The sequence below is a fragment of the Lontra canadensis genome, unplaced genomic scaffold, assembly GCF_010015895.1.
Source record: "Lontra canadensis isolate GAN:19392208 unplaced genomic scaffold, GSC_riverotter_1.0 scaffold30, whole genome shotgun sequence".
NCBI lineage: Eukaryota > Metazoa > Chordata > Mammalia > Carnivora > Mustelidae > Lontra > Lontra canadensis.
The window spans coordinates 13,506,977-13,527,635 of NW_022631024.1; the positions used below are offsets into that span (position 1 = coordinate 13,506,977).

Consider the following 20,659-nt stretch of genomic DNA (forward strand, 5'->3'; position numbering starts at 1 on the left):
GAGATTAGTTTACTGCTAAAGTTTAGTGAATAAGTTATTAGAAGAGTCAAGGAAATGAATCACTATGCTTTGGATAAACACAGGATCTAATCATCACTAGACGTCAGCTAGCTGTTGTCCATTCTGATGCCCCTTAGGAGAGTTTGCATTGCTTAAAGCAATTTGCTTCTGATATACACTGATCTGGTCTTAATCTGTGTCTCTGGGGTTCTGAAGCAGGAGTAACTACTGGTGGCTCAAATTGCAAGCTCTTGGAGGACAGATTTCCTTTTTTTCCCTGTTTCTCATATGCCACTGATATTTCATTTTACTTATTTATTTATTATTTATGTATTTATTTTTAAGTAAACTCTACATCCAGTGTGGGGCTCAAACTAACAATCTGAAGATCAAGAGTCTCATGCTGTTTAAAAAAAAAAAAAAAAGAGTCTCATGCTATACCAGCCAAGCCAGCCAGATGCCCCATGATGTTTCACTTTAAATCTCTGCTAATTGTTTGGCCTAAAAGCTGACCTTGCAGGAAGTGGATGAGATATTAAGTATTTATCACACTAGGAAAACCTATTTCATTCTTGGAAACAGCAACAACAACAAAATTAGAGAGAGATGGAGAAAAGTAGAGAAAAACAAACAAATTTTTAAAAAATTCCTGGAGCCTAGCTGTGAAGATACAGATTTGAATCAGACTCACCGGCAGTCACTGCTTGTTTGGAGGATTTCTGAGATGTCAGAGAAACCCCAACCATAAATCACAGCTTGTTTCCATTTTAGCATGCCTTAGAGGGTTCTGGGACCAATTGTTTTCATTCTTTCAACCAGTATTTATCCAGTCTCCTCTGTGCCAGCAGCTGTGGTAAGGGCAGCAGATACACTGGTGTTGAAGTAGATCTGGTTCTAGTGGGATTCAGACAGGCAGTGATAGCACATCGTGGTGTGTTGAAGTAGATCTGGTTCTAGTGGGATTCAGACAGGCAGTGGTAGCACATCGTGGTGAGTGCCGTGAGAGGCGCACAATCATGTGATGATATTGGAGCACATGGGGGAGCCTCCAACAAGGCCTGGGGAATGAAGGAGGCTGAGGGAGACCTGGAGGATGAGAGGAGTTAGCCAGGAAAGGATGGTGTTAGTGGGGCTCAGGGGAGAGTCAGTCAAATAGGTGAATGTCCCAGCTCAGCAAGAGCATGAGAAAGAGAAGTTCAATGTGCCAGGAGCTGTGGGGTGAGGGAGCATGCAGAGAGAAGTTGGAGGGGTGCTTGGGGCTTTCTTATCCTTGTGAAGGACTTTTATCTTTATTCCAGGAGCAGTAGAATAACACTGAAGGTTTCAAGTCAGGGAGATGGGTTAGAATTTAGGGGGTGCCTGGCTGGCTCAGTGGGTAGACTATATGCCTCTTGATCTCAGGGTCATGAGTTCAGGCCCCACATTGGGCATGGAGCCTACTTACCAAAAAAAAAAAAAAAAAAGGATTTAGTTTAGAAAGATCTCTAGTTGCTGCATGGAGGCTGGTGGGAGGGAAGGATACTGAGGGGGCTCAGAGGATGGCATTAGGAAGCCCCTGTGGTGCCCGGGCTGGAGACAGTTGAGGTGAGCATGGTGAGCTCTGCCAGGGATGGGAGAAGTAGCAGTGGCTGGATAGAAGATTGACATGAAGGAGGCTGTGGAGATAGAAGGGTCAGGCCATTGTGAATGCTTGGATGTGCAGGAGGAAAAGGAGTTGGGAAAGAGTCCATTTAATGGCTCGGGCAGCCTGTTGGAAGATTGTGCCATTCACTGAGATATGAAAGGAGAAGAAACAGGTTTGCAGATGTGCCCAGAAGGTCTGGGCTGGAGATTTGGACGGGAGCGTCATTAGGGCACTGAAGCCGTGGGACAGATCAGATCACAGAGAAGAAGGCCCCGGTTTCCCCCCAAGGGTTGCCAAAATCTCAGATGGACATAGGGAGAGTCGCCAGGAACCTTGAGAGTGAGAGACAGGAAGGTGAATCCAGCAGAGCAGTGTCTGTGATTTTGTGACTCACAGGGCCCATCATCAAACTGTCTGAAAGCAAGCTTGAGCCGGCCACCAGGACTCCTCATTTAAGAGTGAGTCTTTGCTCTCTAAGCTGGGAGGCTTGGCACTTGGGTACTTTTCCATAGTTTTTCTGTGTCAACCCATGTCTGTATGAACTTCATTGTTCAGGATTATTTTGAGGAGGAAATGAGGATATAGTTGTAAAGCTCTGAGGATTTGGGATTTATACTATGTCAAGATGGCATCAGAGTGTAGTAGAATCTCGGCTCTGGGAGCAATCTTAGAAGTGCCTAGTCCAGACGCCCACCAGAGCAGGAAGTCAGATTATACTAGTCTGTTGGATGAAACATGGTGGCAGGTTTTTTTCCCTTCTCTGTGGCTGTTGGGGACAGAGTATTATTTTCATGTCTGTGCCACTGCAGATTTTCACAGTGACAGGTATAAGCCACTCGCAGTGTTACAATGGTGAGGGAGGAAAGGCTACTTATATGGAGCTTAGGTGTAGCTCAGGACTTTCCAGTTGATTCTAATCCTGTCACAGATGATCCTCATGAACTTCCTTTAATGGTGGTAGGAACAAAGCTACCTCTGTTTGGCAGCTTAGGGGGGAAAGGAAGACCTTTTAGGCTGAGGTGGTTTTCAGAGCCTCCATCGCTGTGACACAGCAATGCAGACCTTGGCCTCTTCTCTCATAGTTCCTTTTCACCTATCTTCTTGAGCACTGGTGTACCTAGGAGAGGAAGGAGAGGCCTCTCACTGGTCTCCAGACACATCGATATTGTTAGGACTAGTTGCTAGGGATTTGAGGAAAATAAAAACATTGCAGCTGAGCAAGAGTCGCCCTCTGCTCTGTTCACTCCACACGCTAAACTTTCCACAGTAGACAGTGGTGAGGCAGACCCCTTAAAAATCACTTGGCCTATAGACCTAAGCATGTTTTGGGTAAAAGTTCTTTAGGATTTTAAGATGAGGCCATCATGTGCTGCTGAGAGTTTCCAGTTTGCTTTCCCTCAGATAATCCTAGGGTGAGTTACCTTGAACTTGACTGTTTCGGTTGTGTGGTGGGGTGTCTCTCCTTCTGTGTCGCCTCACCCCTCCTATTTATCCTTTAAGGAACTTTGAAATTCACGTAAACTAAAAAAACCTTTTTTTCAGGCTTTAACTGAGACTGGAGGATCTGGTCAGGTTCTCGTACAGTGGTAATACCCATTCTTGCCCTGCCCCCAATCTTATTAAAAATGTCCAACATACTGAAAAGTTGAAAGAACAGTATTATAGCACCTACTTACCTTCTAAGTTTTAGAATCTGTTTTGGAATCTAAACCTATAGATCTAACGATTGTTAATCTCTTGCTATCTTTGTTTTTACCTCTCTTTTTACTGAAGAGTTAGAGTTAGGGGTTAGACATTGCAAAAGAAAAAATAGTGAACTTGAAGATGTAGGAACAAAAACTATCCAGAGTGAAACATAGAAAAAAGACAAGAGAAAACAAAAAGCATCAGTGAGCTGTAGGACAGCTTCAAAGAGCCCAGTGCATATAATTGGAATTCCTGAAGGAGAGAAGAATTGGGGCGGGGTGTGGGGAGGATGGTGTGCAGAAACAGTATTTGAGGAAATATTGGCTAGACTCTTCCCAAATTTGATGAAAACTAGAAACTCTCAGATCCCAAGAAGTTCAGAGAACCCCAAGCATAAGCAACACAAAGAACTCTCCAGCAAGGCACGTCATCACCAAAGTGCTTAAAAGCAGTTATAAAAAGAAATTCTTTAATTAACCAGAGAGAAAAGACACATTATATACAGAGCGGAGATAAAGATGGTGCAGGTTTCTTGCCAGGAACAATGTAAGCGAAAAATCAGTAGAGCAGTAACTTTGAAGGACTGAGAGATACAAAATATTAACCTAGAATGCTAAGCCCCAGAGAATATACTGTATCCTTCGGTAACAAAGCAAAATAAACACTTCCAGACATTTAAAAATGAAAGAGTTGAAAGAATTTATCAGCCGCGGACCTGCACTACAGGAAATGATGCCACAGGGGAACCTGCGTCTATAGGATCAGCTGCCATGACCGAGCGGGTAAACATAAAGCCACAGTTTTGCGGAGACTGGGATGTCTTCCCTCTAGTGCAGCACTGTTACTCTGGACCTTTGTCTCTTCTCCAGCCTCCTGGGATTTTTTTCACCTCCCTTGTTTTTTAATTGATTGATTAATTAACTAATTAACTAATTAAAGTAATCTCTGCATCCAGTGTGGGCTTCAAACTCAATGACCCCAAAAGCAGGAGTCTCACGCTCTCCTGACTGAGTTACCCAGGCGCCCCACCTCGCTCGTTTTGCGTCATCCCATCTGGATTTTGTGTCTTCCTTTCTTGGTTTACTCGCTCCTGTTTTGGTGGAGCTCACCTTCCAGGAGCTTCTGGAAGAAGGGAGGTAGTTTTTTGGAGACCTTCCGTGTCAGAAAATATCTTTATTTTACTCTCATTCTTTTTTTTAAGATTTTATTTATTTATTTGACAGAGAGAGACACAGCGGGAGAGGGAACACAAGCAGGGGGAGTGGGAGAGGGAGAAGTAGGCTTCCTGCTGAGAGGGGAGCCGGATGCGGGGCTTGATCCCAAGACCCTGGGACCATGACCTGAGCCGAAGGCAGACGCTTAATGACTGGGCCATCCAGGCGCCCCTATTTTACTCTCATTCTTAACTGATGGTTTGGAGGAGCATGGAATTTTATGTTGGAAATTGGTTTCCTTCAGAATTTTGAAGGCTGCTCCATTGTTGTCTTGTTTCCATTTTGCCTTTGAGAAGTCTGAAGGCATTTGATTCTGGATCCTTTAGTATATGTCTCATATCTTCCCCTCTGAAACTTCTACTCTGTCCTCAATGTTCTGGACTTTCACAGTGATTTGCTGTGGTGTATGTCTGTCCTTACCCATTGTGCTGGATGAGGGTCAGAAAGCATTTTCTTTAAAAGGTCACATAGTTGGGGCGCCTGGATGGCTCAGTGGGTTAAAGCCTCTGCCTTCGTCTCAGGTCATGATCCCAGCGTCCTGGGATCGAGCCCCACATCGGGCTTTCTGCTCTGCAGGGAGCCTGCTTCCTCCTCTCTCTCTCTGCCTGCCTCTCTGTCTACTTGTGATCTCTGTCTGTCAAATAAATAAATAAAATCTTTGAAAAAAAGAAAAAGGTCACATAGTCATACTTTGTTTTTTTGTGGTACATATATGATCTCTACCATATCTTCCTTTTTTTCTACCCTTTTAAAAGTGTAAAAGCCATTCTTAGCTTAAGGTCTATACAAAAACACTACAGACTGGATTTGGCCCACAGCCCTAGTTTGCTGACCCCTGTGCTAGACATTCAGTGGGCCTTTCCATCTGGCAAACTTATGCCATTTACTACTAGGAACATTTTTAAATAATTTTACAGTGGCGTGTGGGTGGCTCAGTTGGTTAAACTTCCAACTCTTGGTTTTGACTCAGGTTACGATCTCAGGGTCGTGAGATCGAGTTCCTAGTTGGGCTCTGTGCTCAGCACGGAGTCTGCTGAAGATTCTCTCTTTCCCTCTCCCTCTGCCCCTCCCCACCCCTCTCTCTGTGTCTTCAAAATAAAATAAATAAAATCTTTAAAAAAAAATTTTCACAATGATTTCGTCTCCTGAGTTTTCTCTTTATGGAATTAATACGATTTAGATGTTGAACCTCTTGGACTGGTCCTCCAACTTTCTTATCTTTTCCCTTATTTATCTCTTTGGCTCTGCTGTGTTTTCCAGGTTTCCTCAAATTTATCTTCCAACCCTTTTATTTAATTTTAAATTTTTGCTGTCATGTTTTTTAAACATTTCTAATAGCTCATTTTAAATTTTCTTGTAGCCTTCTATTCTTGTTCCATGGATGTAGTATCTTCCTTTATGTCTCTGTCTTTAAAAATAAAAAATTATCTGATTAGTCTATTTCTCTGGGTTTTGTTGTTTTGGTTTCTGTTTTCCACGTAGGAACTTTTCCTTAGATGTTTGGCGAATCTTCTCTGGCTGCTTGTGATTAAGATGAGAGACTTAAATGCTAATGGCAGCTCTGACCTGTGGATGGGGTTGAAGCAGGTGGGCTCTTTGTTGGGGAATCCCCAGTGTCAGTGTCTTTGGATTTTTCTTCTTGGGCTTGATTCCCCCAGAGAAGTCTATCTCCTGCGTGGGAGATAAAGGTCTGGCTACCAGAATTCTGGGAGCTGAGTGGATGAAGAGGGTCAGAGGTATGGAGGGTAGTTCTCAACAATCTGTACACATGGTCATTCAGTCCCTCTGTTTTCAGTATTAGACTCAGGCTTTGAGTTGTGCCTTGCGTCTCACAGTCCCGGAACCCTGTATACTCTATACTCTCCCCACACATTCTTTTAAGTTCCAGAGGTACCTGGTGCTTCCAGTTCCTGAAACTGTAGAGGATTCTTTTATGTGCATTTGGTTGGTTTACAGTGTTCCCTAGTGCTGGCTTAGGACTCCGGTTTGGATGGGTTCAGCTTTCCTAGGCTTGCTAAGTCACTTACCAACATCTACTGCAGAAAATAAGACTTTATCATTTATAAGAACTGCATTCTAGGAAGGAAGGAGGGGAGTGGCCAGCAGCCAGAAGCTGGAGACCACTACACCCTAGATTCTGAATATAACAAAATGACCGGCTCTTTTGGCCACCCCCCCCCACCTCTTTCTTGCTGAGAGGACAACAAACCAACTCTCAGTTGTAGTAAGCAGCAGCATCTTTTCTATGTGGTCTAGAAGACTGGCTTGAGGAGAGCACCCAGCCTGCATATTCAGTGAAAGTTGGTGCCAACTCAGCTGCTTCTGGATGTTCAATCTTTCTTCCTGGAGCTCCACCTTCTTCCTGTGTTTGATCCTGGGCCCAAGCCCCTGGAGGATGTTTTCTTTTCCTGATCTATAATTGTAACCAGTTACATGGTTTTGGGAAAAGGAAGCAACCCTCCTGGAATTAGACCTTTTTATGTGTTGGAGGCTGGGAGTGGTGATGGGGGAAGCATTTCCTCCTTCTGGAAGCTTCCCTGAGACTTTTGTCTCCCATCAGTTTGACACCTCTGCGATAGTTGAATTGTTGGTTTCAGAAGGAGCTTGAGCTTGCGGCCTTGCCGTGCTGTGTAAGATTAAGTATTTTTTAACATCTCAAACCTGACTATCTGAAGCAGGTTAAGTCTTAGAACAGATTGGACTGGTGAGAATCTTGGACTTGAAAATAAGATAATTCCTACCACCACTATCACAGACAAGTCACTTATCTCTCTTGGATTCTTTTTCTTTTTTCTTTTTTTTTATTAAAGATTTTATTTATCTGCTTGAGAAAGACACAGCGAGAGAGGGAACACAAGCAGGGGGAGTGGGAAAGGGAGAAGCAGGCTTCCCGCCCAGCAGGAAGCGTGATGTAGGGCTCGATCCCAGGATCCCGGGATCATGACCTGAGCCGAAGGCAGATACTTAACGACTGAGCCACCTAGGTGCCCCTGGATTAATTTTCTTTCTTTTTTTTTTTTTAAAGATTTTTTTTTTTTTTTTTTTTTTTTTTTTTTTTGAGGGGGAGGGAGAGAGCGAGCACAGGCAGACAGAATGGCAGGCAGAGGCAGAGGGAGAAGCAGGCTCCCCGCAGAGCAAGGAGCCCCATGTGGGACTTGATCCCAGGACGCTGGGATCATGACCTGAGCCGAAGGCAGCTGCCCAACCAACTGAGCCACCCAGGCGTCCCTGGATTCATTTTCTTTATAACAGACTGGATCAGGGTTTCTCAGCCTTAGCACTATTGACATTTTGGGCTGTACGGTCCTGTGCTTTGAAGGATGTTTGACAGCATCCCTGACCTCTCCCCACCAGACGCCCGTAGCATCCTCCAGTAGCGGCAGTCAGAAATGTCTCCAGACATTGCTGAATGTCCTGCCTGGGGGTTCATAATCACTTCCGCACTGAAAACCACTGGGCTGGATCTTTTGTCTGTTCTGGGTTTCTGGGATTGTATGAAACATCCCATTCTTTCTCCCTTTTTCCAAAGTATATTTTCTCTAATCGTTAGTACTTAATGGGAGGAAAACTCCCACCTAAGTCAGGAAATGTGATTTGAAGGCATTAAATGCTGCACCTACAAATTTAAGATACTGGCCACATCTTGTGTTCTTGCCAAGATCAAGCTAGACCTGTTCTAGGTCTTGCAATTCAAGGAGTAATTACTACAGGCCTCATAGTCTGTACTAGGAGGAGGACAACCTGGTGTGTGTGTGTGTGTGTGTGTGTGTGTGTGAGAGAGAGAGAGAGAGAGAGAGAGAGAAAGAGAAAGAGAGAGAGGATTTACTTACTTACTTACTTACTTATTTATTTATTTGACGTTGGGGGGCAGGGAGGGGTAGAGAGAAAGAAACTTTAGCAGACTCCGCACTCAGTATGGAGCCTGACATGGGGCTTTGTCTCATGACTGAGATCAGGACCCGAGCCAAAACCAAGAGTCAGATGCTTAACTGACTGAGCCTCCCAGATGCCCTGAGGGCAGGCTTTTTGCAGAAAAACAGACACAGGCCGGCAGACCAAATAGGACATTAACAGATGAGGTCTGCTGCTGTTGGTGGTGTATATGGCAGTGTTTTCTTCTTTCTTGCTTGCTTTCCCTCCCTCCCTCTCTCTCTTTCTTTCTTCCCTTTTCTTTCTCTCTCCCTCCCTTCCTTCCTTCCTGTCTCTCTCTTTCTTTCTTCCTTCCTTCCTTCCTTCCTTCCTTCCTTCCTTCCCTCCCTCCCTTCCTTCCTTCCTTCCTTCCTTCCTTCCTTCCTTCCTTCCTTCCTTTTTTTTTCCTTTAGCCAATGCAAAATGCTTCCCAAATAACTGCATGGTAGTATCACTGTCTTGTATAAAAATGACCCTCATTCTTGAGTCCTTTTAAAAATGTCTTATTCAGCAATGCTTAAGAGGTAATAGTAGTGCTGTCTGTCCTAGAATATTAATCTCCATTTCACCATTTTGTGTCCTGGTCTTTTTGTGCAAAACATTAATATAACTAAATAGTATTTACTGCAAGCTGTTGATTTTAAGAAGATAGAAATTGTTTCAGTTTCCATTTTTAATTGATTTTCCTATTTGTGTGTATTTGGTGATTTCACAGCTCCTTTAATCCAAGGGATATTACATGGAAAGCAACCTTAGGAAGAAGAAAATAATTTCTTATTTATTTATTTATTTGACAGAGAGAGAGCACAAGGAGGCAGAGTAGCAGGCAGAGGGAGAGGGAGAAGCAAGGAGCCTGACATGGGGCTCAATCCCAGCACCCTAGCTAGCCTCATGACCTGAGCCGAAGGCAGTTGCTTAACCAACTGAACCACCCAGGCGCCCTGAAAATAGCTCCTTTGGAGTTGAGGCAAGGTGACTGCATCTGAAGTGCTACCGGGAGCTCCTATTTCTCATCTCGTTTTGTCCTCACTTTGAGATTTCCTTTCTACTAATCGAAATTCCAAGGTCTGTGAGGCTTTGCTTTAGAGACTGTCTAGCTCCTTAACCTTTTGGCTCTAAACCTTAGGAAGCAGAGTGGGGAAAATTAGATGGAAAATGAGACTCTCCTGTAAGAGAGACAGTGACTAGTCCTTCCCATAACTCCGTCTGGCATCGTTATGGGCCTGCGGCTAGGATTTGGTCTCCCGAATGTTGGGCATTTCTTTATCCTGCTCTCCTTTCAGATGCTGGCAGCAACTCAAGGGTTGGATGTCATAATGCTGGGCATCTGAGCCTTATGTAATCTGTGGGTGTGCATACAAGGGCAACGTAATCAAGTCATTGTTCACCAGTCTCTGAATGTTCTAAAGCTTGTGACCACTCCAACAATCGACCTCTCCCTTCCCTCCTACTCCCCACCCCCCGAAAGTAAACCTAAACGGGAACATGCGCAGTTTAGGCAGTTACCAGGGAGTGGTACCTCGTCATTGCCCCGTGGCTGACAATTTGTGACCTCTATTTTGGTCTCTCACTTTCACAAGGTACAGATCAGATACAAAATTATAGGAAACTAAGGCCCTTGGGTGGCTCAGTCATTAAGCTTGATCCCAGGACCCCAAGATTATGACTTGAGCCAAAGGCAGATGCTTCACTGACTGAGCTACCCTAGGTGCCCCTAACCACTCTCTTTTACGAAGAAAGAAACTGAGGAGGCACCTGGGTGGCTCAGTCGTTAAGCGTCTGCCTTCGGCTCAGGTCGTGATCCCGGGATCCTGGGATCGAGCCCCACATCCGGCTCCCTGCTCGGCGGGAAGCGTGCTTCTCCCTCTCCCACTCCCCCTGCTTGTGTTCCCTCTCTCTCTGTGTCTCTCTCTGTCAAGTAAATAAATAAAATCTTTTAAAAAGCCAAAGTTATAGGAAATTATAATTTTAGGTAACTGATGTTTTACAGGAGTGAGCCTGGGTACCTGTCTTTGGATGAAGACCCTATGGAACAATTCCATAATAAGCAAAATGACATTTGTTTTTTGAGTTTGAAATTTTCATCTAAGATTCTCTGATGACTTTTTTTTTTTTTAAGATTTATTTATTTGAGGGAGGTGGAGCATGTGCATGTGAGCAGGGAGAGGAGCAGAGGGAGAGGGAGATACTCTAAGCAGACTCCATGCTGAGCGTAGAGCTGGATGCGGGGCTCAGTCTCCAGATTTTGAGATCACAATCTGAGCAGAAACCAGGAGTCAGTCACCCAACCAACTGCACCACCCAGGTGCCCTTCTCTGATGACTATATGTGTGTGTGTGTGTGTGTAATTTTTTTTAAGATTTTATTTTTTTTTATTTCAGAGAGAGAGAGAGCACACGTGCGCACACCCAAGCAGGGGGAAGAGCAGAGGGAGAGGGAGAAGCAGACTTCTTGCTGAACAGGGAGCGCATTTCATAGTGCAGGTGCTAGACACTTCTCTTGGCCTCAGTTTCCTTCTTCATTTTTTTTTTTTAAGATTTTATTTAATTTATTTGGCAGAGAGAGAGACAGTGAGAAAGGGGACACAAGCAGGGGGAGTGGGAGAGAGAGGAAGAAGCACACTTCCCACAGAGCAGGGAGCCCAATTTGGAGCTCGATCTCAGGACCCTGGGATCACAACCTGAGCTGAAGGCAGATGCTTAACGACTGAGCCACCCAGGTGCCTCCTCAGTTTCTTTCTTCGTAAAATGAGAGTGGTTAGGGGCGCCTAGGGTAGCTCAGTCAGTGAAGCATCTGCCTTTGGCTCAAGTCATAATCTCGGGGTCCTGGGATCAAGCCCCACATTAGGTTCCCCGCTCAGCGAGAGCCTGCTTCTCCCTCTCCTCCCTACTTGTGCTCTTTTTCACTATCTCTGTCTCTCTCTCAAATAAATAAATAACATGTATTTTAAAAATAGAATAAAATGTGAATGATTATAATACTTAGTCTTGGAGGGTCACAGTGAGCTTTAAATGAGGTGATTCATGTAAAATGTATAGTAACTTCAGTAAATGTTAGATGCTACTACTATTGTGGGCACTTCTTAAAAATTAAGACTGCATTATTGATTGAGGTTTTTCTTAGAAGGCTTTATTTTTACTTATTTGACAGATAGAGCACAAGCCCAAGCAGGGGGAGGGGTAGAGGGAAAGGGAGAAGCAGGCTCTCCACTGAGCAAGGAGCTTGAGCCAGTGCTCGATCCCAGGACCCTGGGATCACGACCTAAGCCAAAGGTAGACTCTTAACCGACTGAGCCACCCAGGAGCCCCTGATGGAGCTTTTTCTTGAATATGAGCTTTTGAAAGTATTTTGACTGGTTGTGATATCTCAGACACTGGTTAAAAATTAATTAATAGTTGGGGTGCCTGGGTGGCTCAGTGGTTGGGCGTCTGCCTTTGGCTCAGGTCGGGATCCCAGGGATCAAGCCCCACATCAGGCTCCCTGCTCAGCGGGAAGCCTGCTTCTCCCCTTCCCACTCCCCCTGCTTGTGTTCCTGCTCTTGCTGTCTCTCTCTGTCAAATAAAATCTTAAAAAAAAAAAAAAAAAAAAAAAAAAGGCTATCATTAGCTCTTAATGCTCTCTCCCTGGCCTAACTCAAAAGTTGGGGAAAGTGTGAAAACTCAAATAAATTATAAAAAATTTTAAAAAATTAGTAGAGAAATGCTAAGATAGCAGAAACTTTGAATTTGAGCATTTGCATCTGTACATTCACATAATACCCACACTCCTCACTTCATTTGAGTGAGGAGAGTTATAGGAAGACCATTTCTAGATCTTTCTGGCTTGCAAACTTGGAGCTAGCCAGAATAGCCATAGTTTACTTGTCATGTTCCTCAAGAATAACAAGTTCTCTCTCCCTGGCAGTCACTGTGAAAATGTCCCTGAGATTATTTTTTTTTTTTTTCCGGCATCATCTTTGAACTGGGAGTTCTGAATCTTAGGGGGTGTCAGGAGAGTGGTGGCCCTGGGAGGGGGTGTGTAGGTGGTTGCAGCGAGCTACGGGGTAGAGTCACCTTACTCGGTCATGAGATACACTGTGAACAGAACTGCTCATTTCACTCCTGGCAAGCCCTGCTCAGGAATGTCACTCAGGGATTCATTCATTCTATAGACGTTTGTTAGATCATTATCTAATGCCAGATGCCAGAGACGGGGTGGCAGTTGAGGGTGCAGGGATGGGAGGGAGTTGTCATCTTTGAAGGTGAATGAATGAGGCTTAGTGTTCCAGGAGCAGAATACTATTTATGACTTGTGGAGTCCTCAGGAAGGAGTTACTGCTTTACGGAGCAGGTGAGACCCTGGGGTGACCTCTCAGAGTGCATCCTCCACCATTCTTTTCTCACCAAACTTGCTGGGTCTCCCCACACTGCTTTCTCTTTATTCCTGGCCTGTACCCCTCTGGATCCTGCTCCTGCTCTTCCTATGCCTAGAAAACCCTTCCCTTCAGAATGACACAGTGTTGGTCCTCCTTGTCACCTCCTCAGGGGACCTTCTCCCAAACCGCCATCTCATTCTTACTGATTAACCTTTCTGATTTCCTTTGAGCACATATCACCCTCTAGAGCTGCCTTGTGTACTTCCTAGTGTCTATTGGCTGTCTCTGCCCTCCAAGCAGGTGTAAGCAACTTAAGAGCAGGAATCTTGTTTAGCTTGTTCCCTGTGGTCTTTGCAGTGTTGGGAAAGGTCTGACATAGAGCAGGTGTTCCATAAGTCATCACTGTTGAGTGGATGAAAGAATTTGTATGCAGAGAAACAAACTGGAAAACAGGAGATGTCACAACTCCATGGAGAGCAATAAGAAGCCGATTGGAAATCATTGGCTTCTTCCATCCTAGAGGTCAGATACCATTTGAAATAGAGGGAGATGGTGATGGTGATAACCAGCAGGGATAAGTACTGAACTAAGTGCTTTACACACATGAACTCATGTAATCCCCACAATAGTTCTATGGCGTATGGGTGGTCATTCCCATTTCACAGGTGGGAAGACTGACACAGATTGAATGACTTGCCCAAGATCACAGCTGGTAAGTGGAGGATCTGGCTCCAAAACTGAATCACTTAGCTTTGCTGTGTCAACGTGATCATTGAAATGAAACAGAAAGGCACACACCCTGCTTCAATTTCAGAGTCTAGTCCATGCCAGAGCCCAAGAGATAGTATGTGTCATGGGAAGAACATTTGTATGGGGATCCAGAGACCCATTTCTGCTCACTGTGGAGTGACCATGTAGTGGCCTTGCCCACTCCAGATGGCTCTGTTTTGCAAGGAGTATCTCAGTCCCAAAATGAGAGACCTAGACTCTGGTCTTAAGTGATCTCTAAGGTTCTTTCCAACATAAGGATTCTTAAGCACTAAAGGAGGAGAATCATGAAAAGTTACTTCACCTCCCCAGGCCCCAACCAGGGATCCACGAGTATATGTGCATACATTCCTATGTACAATTGTATATGCATAGAAAAGGATCTGTAAGTGTGCCCACTAGGCTTATTCGTGGTTGTTTCCCCTCAAGAGTGGGAGTAAGGAGGAAAATTTCATTTTGTATTTATACATCTATTTGAATTTTTCAACAAAAATGTGCTACTTCTGTATTACGAAGAACTATGTAAAGACAGAATGGTAAATGGTTTGTAGCTAGGTTACCAATAGTCTATGTATAAATAGGTATTTCTAAGGGAGGATCTTTTTTTTTTTAACTTTGTGTTTATTTGAGAGAGAGAGATTGCGCGTGTGCGAACACAAGCAGGGGGAAAGGCAGAAGGAGAGAGAAAGGGAGAAGCAGACCCTCCACTGAGCAGAGACCTAGATGCGGGGGGCTCGATCCCAGGCGCCTGGGATCATGACATGAGCTGAAGGCAGCCGCTTAACCGACTGAGCCACCCAGTCGCCCCTCTGGGGAAGATCCTTGGCAGGACTTAGAAGTCTTGTTTTCAAGTATTTGGACTGTTTTCTCATGTGTTGTTTAGCCCTAAACTCATTCCACCTGGGAGGTGTCATTATTTAACAAGGAGACTCTCCAGCCCAGAATAAGACAACGAGACGTGTGGTTGCGGTCTTCAGGTATTTGAAGTGCTGCTGGGCAAAGAGGAATAGACTTCTTGTTGCTTGAGAGCAGAATCGCCAGCCGCGGGCAGAGTCGAGAGGGGTGCGGTCCCAGCCCGGTATGCAGTGGTAAGCAGCGGAGCTGTCTTCCTGGAGGCCGGTTCTGATCCCCCCATAAAAGTCCTGCTGGTTCTTTCATAGGGTTTTAGTGGGATCCCCATGACTGCTGCAGGCAGGCACTCTCCATTCTCCTTACCAATTTTACACATCATCTTGTGTTCTTGTCTAAGCAAATTTGCAGAACGTTAAGTCATAGCAATTTAAAAATATAGTCCTGTGTGTCTGTGTTGGGGGCCCGATTGTGCTTTGGTTTTAATGCATCTCTTCCTAGACAAACAAAGTTCTCCTCAGATGACGTTGAAGGAATCTTCTGTTCAGTTTTATATCATTTAAGATTTATATTGTATACATTCACACATTCGTGCCATTACTTCAAAATGTATACGTGTGTGTTGGGGGTCAGAGAAGCTTTGAAGTTTTGGGTGTAATACTGCTGTAGAGATTGCTACCTAATATTTTTGTGATTATTTAAAAACTGTAGTTTGAATATGTATTTTTTTTTTAAGGATTATTTATTTATTTATTTGACAGAGTGAGAGAGAGATTGCAAGTAGGCAGAGAGGAAGGCGGGGTGGGAGGGGAAGCAGGCTCCCCAATGAGCAGAGAGCCCAATGCGGGGCTGGAACCCGGGACCCGGAGATCATGGCTGAAGCTGAAGGCAGAGGCTTAACCCACTGAGCCACCCAGGCACCCTGTATTTCTTCTTAATAGGTTTTCATGTTCTATTAAAAATCTTGATTGGTGGAAGTGATGTGTCATAATTTTCATAAGGAAGTAATTCCTTGTCTGTATGAATAACGTATTTTACAGTGACATTACAATAGGTTCCTCTGTGGAATGCCAGGCACTAAGCATTGTATCTCATTAATCTTTATAACAGATCATAGGGGTATTATAATTTTAATTTTGCAAATAAGAAAACTAAAGCTTAAAACATTTTTTTAAAAGATTTTATTTATTTATTTAAAAAAGAGCAGAAGCAGAGGCAGAAGCAGACTCCCCACTGAGCGGGGCTCGATCCCAGGACCTCAGGGATCATGACCTGAGCCGAAGGCAGATGCTTACCTGACTGAGCCACACAGATGCTCCAAGCTTGAAACATTTTAAACTTGCCCAAGTTCACAGTCAGCAAATGCCTGAACATGGATTTTCCCTGGTCTAACTTTAGTGCTTCCCGTGACACTTTTTTTTTTTTTTTAATCATGAGGGGTGGGGGTGACATTTCCTTGAGTAACTACCTTGTATTCAAGAGGGTGTCTTTTAGAAGAACTCCCCACTATTAAGCCAAAACAAATGTGGAAGTTCCCTGTACTTTGGATTGGTAAAGAGGAGGGCATTTGTGGCCTGTGTTTAGACCCCCTTAGACCGCTTTGTAAAATGGAGACACCTCCTCCCATCTGACGGCATGGGACTCCGGTGCACCTGGTCAGGGCAGAGCACGAGCCTATTTGAATCCCCCCCTTAAGGGGGGATTTTAAAGACTTTGGTGATGCTCACATTTCCCCCAAGCTTCTAGCCCATCTAATATTAGTTACGCTATTTCAGATGTCTCGGTGTGCCAGGGGCTTAGGTGTCCTGACACACATCACTGCATAAAGGCAGTCCTGGGTACCAAAGCTGTCAGGACTGCGCATCGCAAGGGGGGATGAGTTTGCACCTATCCCTACAGCCTGTCCTTTAGGACTCGACTTGTTATAGTGGGTGCATGTGAAGATGTCCCGGATAATCTTAGCTACCTGCTATTTTTCTCAGGGCGTGGGAGGGATTTGTTGAGTTTGGGAGTCACCCAGGATCTAGAGAATGTGGCTGAGAGGGAACCTTCTTGTTTACCCCCTTCTCACAAGGGAATCCACCAGGGCTGTGGTCCTCACGATTATGGAGAACTTGAAGCTGCCCTCGAGCCTTCTGTTCCATCTGTATAGACTAGCCAGCCGTTAGAGTGGACGTTGTGGCTGTTTATACACAGTTTGGTGTGCAGAATAAGACTGCTGGTTGGACCAGCCTCAGAAGACTTTGTTTCTTTCCACACAAAGAGGACTTAAAAGAGAGATGAAATGTGATTGCCGGGGATTATTTGTGGGGAAGTAGCCCAAGCTACTTGATTCTTAATGCTAAAATGGGCTCTAATCCTTGTTTCCTTTTCGGTATTGGATTAGAAAAATGTAGGGCAGCATTAGAATTGCAATACCCACGACAAATATATCTCCCAAGAATTTTGGAATGGGAGTACCTAGACAGGAAGGATTGGAGTCCAAATTTTTACCTCTACCTGAAGTCACTCTTCCAAGCTCCAGCTACGTGCTCTCCATCCCCCCTCAGATGTCTCTCAGCCATCTCAATCTTTAATTAAAAACACGCAATGGGGCTCCTGGGTGGCCCAGTCGTTAAGTGGCTGCCTTTGGCTCAGGTCATGATCCCGGGGTCCTGGGATGGAGTGGAGCTTCGCTTCAGGCTCCCTGCTCAGCGGGCAGCCTGCTTCTCCCTCACCCACTCCCCCTGCTTGTGTTCCCTCTCTTACTGTGTGTCTCTCTCTCTATCAAATGAATAAATAAAATCTAAAAAAAAAAAAGACAAACAGACAAAAACTTCTTGGTATCTTCTTACAAATCAGTTCTTCCTCTAAATTTGTTCTCTATGTATCTCCAAATGTCTTTCTATCAATTTCTTTGCTTGAGCCAAAAACCCAGGAGTTATCTATGTCTCTTCCCCACCCCCAGAGCTCCCATCCAATTCAGTAGCTAGCCTGTTTTTTTTTTTTCTTTCCAACATAACAGTATTCATTGTTTTTTGTACCACACCCAGTGCTCCATGCAATCAGTGCCCTCTCTAATACCCACCACCTGGTTCCCCCAACCTCCACCGCCCCCCCTTCAAACCCCTCAGATTGAGCCCTGTTGTTTTTACTTCCAAAATATGTATCAAATCAATCCACTTCTCACCATGACCCCTACCACCAATTGTGCTGATTTTTTTTTCCCTGATTGCAGAGGCCTCCTCGCTCTATGCCCTGCTTCCGTTCTCATCCCCTCCAATCTCCCCTCAGATCATGTCCTGTCTTCAGTGGCGTTCCAGTGCCCTTTAGAAAAAATCATACTCCCTATCAAGGCCCTAAATGACCTGGCCTCTAACCTCAGCTTATAATGATCTCTAGTTCCAAGACGATGCCCAGCTCTTTTTCCAGCCCAAACCTTTGTGCCTCTCCTTCTCCTTTCCAGCCTTTGCATGGCTGGCATCTTCCTTATGATGTTCACTTCCTCAGAGAAGCCTTAGCTGGTCCTCCCATGAAGGGAGCTGTCCACACTGTTTTTATTTTTCTGTCATAGCCTTTGTTTATTCACCTTGGAGAGCACTTATGAGAAGCTGAGACTGCCCTTGATTCAACATCTGGTCCACCAGGCTATATAGGCTCTGTGGGAGCTGCACCATGTCTTCTGTGTTTCGTTCCTGGTGCCTGGTCCACTGACTGGTAAACCGTGGTTACTCAGCAAATGTTATGGAATGAGTGAGTGAATGAATGAATAGATTATGTTACCATATCATTATTTCTAATGAGTACGTGGTATTCCATTATATTAACATAACCTAATTGACTTAAGTACTACTCTATCGTTGGATATGTTTGTTTCTGATTTTTCACCACCCTGAAACCTGGGAAATAATCTGAATGGCTACTGGGGAGGTTGTTGACTAAACTAGGGTCTGGTATGCAGGCATTTAATATCAGGAAGCATTTTTATTCACATGAGGAAAATGAGCTTATTCATGAAAAAAGCATCATACAAAATTATAAATACAGCATGATCTTAACTACATAGAGTTGCATGGAAAAAGCTAGCAGGAAATAAACTAAAATGTTAATTATGTATTTCAAGTTGGCAGGATTACAGGTGATCTTTCTTCTTGATTTTGTTTTTTAATATACACAAGTAGTACATGGTATTTTCTTGTTTATACTTCTTTCTATTTTCCATACTTACTGCAGTGGGTGGTTTTTTAATAATCAAGTAAAATGTTCTTAAAGATTTTTTTTTTTTAAGATTTTATTTCTTTATTTGACAGAGAGTGCCCAAGCAGAGGGTGGTGGCAGGGAGTCCGGGCAGAGAGAGAGGGAGAACCAGGCTCAGCAGGAAGCCTGACACAGGACTCGATCCCAGGACCCTGGGATCCTGACCTGAGCTGAAGGCAGACGCTTAACCTACTGAGCCACCCAGGCGCCCCGAGTTCTTTTTTTTTTTTTTTTTTTTTTTTAAGATTTTTATTTATTTGACAGATCACAAGTAGGCAGAGAGGCAGGCAGAGAGAGAGAGGAGGAGGAGGCAGGCTCCCCGCCGAGCAGAGAGCCCGATGCGAGGCTCGATCCCAGGACCCCGGGACCACGACCCGAGCCGAAGGCAGAGGCTTTAACCACTGAGCCACCCAGGCGCCCCATGGCGCCCCGAGTTCTTAAAGATTTTAAGAAACTTTCATGACATGTCAAATTATTGAACATGATCAAAAGCAGAATTCAGAAACATGCCCTAGAGAATGACCTAAATGTTTGAAACACACTTGCTGATGGCATCTGCTTACCTTTGAGTCCTTCCAGGCCTTTATAGTACCTGGATTTAGGAAGGTGAAAGTTTTATTTCCTGTGAAGACTTCATGGCTGGGTAGACCCGTGTGTGGTATGGAATTTCTAGGAACTATGGTTTAACAAAATGGTGATTTTGGTTGCGCTCAGGGTTAGAAAGACATCACAACTGCCCTTCACATCTGTTTTTGGAGCTTGAGGGGGTTCATGTGGTCTGAGGTATTGTCATAGTCTCTTAGCCATTTAATTTAAGACAGTGGTTCTCAAAAATCCGAGATCCCGTGGGGAGTCTGTAAGCAAAACTGTCTTTATAATAGGACTAACATATTATTTGCCTTCTTCACTTTTATTCTCTCACAAGTGCACAGTAGAGTTTTCTAGATGCTATATGATTCATAACAGATTGCAGAAGCAGATAGGAGAACCCAGCTGTCTTTTATGAAGCCAAAGAGAGTTGCAGAAATGTTTTTTTTAAAGCCAGTACTCTCACTAAAAAGTAGAAAATATAATTATATTTAATTAAAATGCTATTTATGTTAACATATAATGGGGTATTTATTTATTTAGTTAGTTAGTTCTATGGCCAATGTAAGGCTTAACTCATGACCCAGAGATCAAGAGTCAGCATGTTCTACCATCTGAGCTTGCCAGGTTCTCCTCTTGTTTTTTTTTTTTTTTTTTTACCCCCCCCCCTTTTTTTTTTAAAGGCTCAAGGCTTAAGATCTGAGCTGAGATCAAAAGTCAGATGCTGGGGCGCCTGGGTAGCTCAGTGGGTTAAAGCCTTTGCTTTTGGCTCAGGTCATGGTCCCAGGGATCTGGGATTGAGCCCCGCATCCGGCTCTCTGCTCAGCAGGGAGTCTGCTTCCTCCCTCTCTCTGCCTGCCTCTCTGCCTACTTGTGATCTCTGTCAGATAAATAAATAAAATCTTAAAAAAAAAAAGTCAGATGCTTAACCAACTGAACCATCCAGAAACGGTTCTTCTTGTTACTTTAAGTGAATTAATGATTACTTTAAAAATTTCTCAGTTTAATTTTTTTAAAGATTTTTTTAAAGATTTATTTATTTTAGAGACAGAGAGAGCATGAGCAGGGAGGGGGCAGAGGGAGAGAGAGAGAAGCAGACTCCCCACTGAGTGGAGAGGCTGACATGGGGCTTGATCCCAGGACCCTAAGATCTTGACCTGAGCTGAAATCATGAGTCAGATGCTTAACCAACTGAGCCATCCAGGTGCCCTTAAGATTTTATTTTTAAGTAAACTCTATACCCAATGTGGGGCTTGAACTCCCAACCCTAAGATCAAGAGTTATATACTCCACTGCCTGAGCCAGCCAAGAGCCTCTCTCAGTTTAATTTCCAATATGGTAAATATCAGTAGATATTTACCCACTTAACAAACATTCTTTGGAGTGTTCAATTTTTTTTTTTTAAGATTTTATTTATTTATTTGACAGAGA

At 44.1% G+C, this 20,659-nt stretch overlaps 1 protein-coding gene across 2 annotated transcripts in view; it reads left to right on the plus strand.

Annotated features, from left to right (window-relative positions):
* The window catches only part of STXBP1 (syntaxin binding protein 1), a 70,775-nt gene that overhangs the window by 13,097 nt on the left and 37,019 nt on the right, over nt 1–20,659 (plus strand). The gene's annotated exons all lie outside the window — the stretch shown is intronic.